Here is a 2,624-nt window from a genome sequence, read left to right as displayed (position 1 = left end):
ACCCAAACTGCAGTACGAAGCTTTCGGGCGCACGAACAACCTAATGTTATGTAAAAATGTCGGTGTCGGCCCTCCGGTGTGTATATTAATGTACGCCGAAGAAGAGCGAAACGGGTGAGCGTAGGCGCGGGAGAGGAGACATCGAACCACGAGCAGATGCTCCTGCCGGAATATCTAAATAAATCCAGCCCGCCCTTAAAATCCCAGAGTCGAATAAGTAATAACATCCACCGACTACACGGCTGTGTCCCATCCTTCCTCTGTCTCTCTCTCTCTCTCTCTCTCTCCCTTCTCTTGGTTTCTATTTCCTCGTTCTCTTTTTCTCTCATCTCTGCCTTGCCTGTTTTGCCTGCATAAGCGAGCACGTCCGATTTCGAGACTTTAATTGGCCGGAGGGAATTCCGCCGCGTGGCCTTACTTTACGAGGAAACTTTCGAGATATTTTGAGCCGAGCCGGGTCGGGGCAAAAGGGAACGCGCTGCATACACTCTTTTTCCGGTTAGATGGGAGAGTAAGTCGGTGAGATTGAGTCGGCGTGGCGGCCGCGGGTTTGAAAGATTTGGCTTTTATCGCGTGGATACATATGAAACGTTTTATGAAAATCTTTGAGACAACATATACACCTGGCGTACTATTCCTTTCCTTTTTTTTTTATTTTTCTGTACTTTGAAATTGCGTTATAAATATATATGTCCAATGCAAGAACTATGAAAAATTATATTATTTTATTGCACTTCCATTGATTTTGTAAAGTAGATGCAAATAAATTGAATGTTACCTTGTATGTAAGTAGACAGAAACGAAGAACTGTCGAATAGAATTCGCCAAACATGGTTTCTTTGTTTATTTTTTCAACAATCTTATTTTAATGATGTATAGGACATTTCTAAAAACATAAAGAAAATTATAAAAAAAACTAGATTGTATTATATTGCATTTGAAAATTGTAGAAAAAATTTGGTGGCGATTTTCTAGTTGGATAAAAAATTATTTTAATAAAAAGTAAACATGTGCTCTAATGAAAATATAATAATGAAATAAGAAATAATGAAAAAAATTTGAATTTATTATTTAAATACTTTAAATATTTAAAATTATTATGTAAAGTTTCATTACGTTGGAGAAGTCAGTTCTGTAAAATAAACAAAATTTATTTATTTACAAAATAACTAAACAGACAATCACAATACAATTTTATATAAATCTCTGAATATACTTAAAGTACTTATTAAAAAAAAAATAGAGATTTTTTCTATAATGTAAAAAATAATTTTTGTAACAAATAGAATAAATTAACTATAAGAATAAGTTATTAAATCAAAATATGATCTTACTCACAGAACTTTCATGTGTATATAGTTTATTTGAAGTGTTAATATTATACATTTTTAAATTTTACATATTTATTTTACAGGGACTGTCTAATACATCCTTGAGAAATTGTTTGACAAATTTATATTATGTTATATGTAATATTTAATGGCTATAATTTAATACTGGATTAAGATGCAACATTCGCACGTCAAAATCTCTTAACTTTTGACGCGCGATCTGCTAATCTAATTATTGAAAGGCAACGCACAGCACCATTAACTGCACTGCAGCCATGGTGTTCGTGCAGATGGATTAGCGCGGACGATAGTACGTGTGCGCAAACACGCGACGACGCTGGGTTCATCCCGACGAGCTAGGACGATTTACGAGGTTTCATAGGCTTGTCTGGCGCGTAGATAGGGCGAATGTGTCAATTACGATAATTGCGCATCGATGATTTATCCGATTTATCTGATGAAATTATTTAGAGACCCGTTGACAATTATCGCGTCGCGATTTGATCCGAAAATGCATCGCGGTGCACAATACAACATACTTTCTTCGCGTGTTACATCAATTCACGGTATTTCTTGAGCTTTTCAATCTATTTTTAATATCTCGCCATATGTTACATTTTAAGCTGTAAAAATAATAATAATTATTATTATTACTTACGCTGAAGCAATTAAATTCTTTTTGCCCAGAAATCTCGTTTATTCTGACATTGTTTTCGTTTTATTAATTTCTTTCTTGTTCTTTCGTGTGTATTTCGGCTCACCGGACGCGAGATAATCTTTGCCACTCGCGAGAACCGACTTGTCCGCTTCTACGCGCGACTCTCCCCGCGCAAATCTAGATTTCGCGCTCTTGTTTGCTAAATTATCCTTCGGAAAATCGACGGCATCTTCTCCTTCCGAGGTTCTCAAACGGAATCTATTTCGTCTCGCCAATCGCCGGTTTGCATCGTGATTGCGGTGCTTTTTAAAGGGGCCATACTCGAGATACGTTTCCGCGGGGTATCGATATACGTCGTCGCTTTTACCGTGAAACCCCGAGGCAAAATGAAAGGTCGATGAGTCCGCAAAATCATCGTAGTACTGATACGGCCAAACCGGCAATTGCAGACCAACTCTATCATAGATTACTCGGTTGCCGAGCTCTGGATGATTGCGAGATCGAAGTATCTCGCGAAACTTGCGATTGGAATTTTTTAATATGAAAGGCATTTCGAATTCCGCGACGCCGTTCGAGCTCTTGTTGTTCCTTGGACGAGATTTTCGAACTTTAAGAATAATTTTGGAATCTACCTG

This window comes from Solenopsis invicta, chromosome 9, assembly GCF_016802725.1.
Source record: "Solenopsis invicta isolate M01_SB chromosome 9, UNIL_Sinv_3.0, whole genome shotgun sequence".
NCBI classification, from domain to species: domain Eukaryota; kingdom Metazoa; phylum Arthropoda; class Insecta; order Hymenoptera; family Formicidae; genus Solenopsis; species Solenopsis invicta.
The sequence above is the reverse complement of the archived record's forward strand: the minus strand, read 5'-3'. Positions refer to the sequence as shown.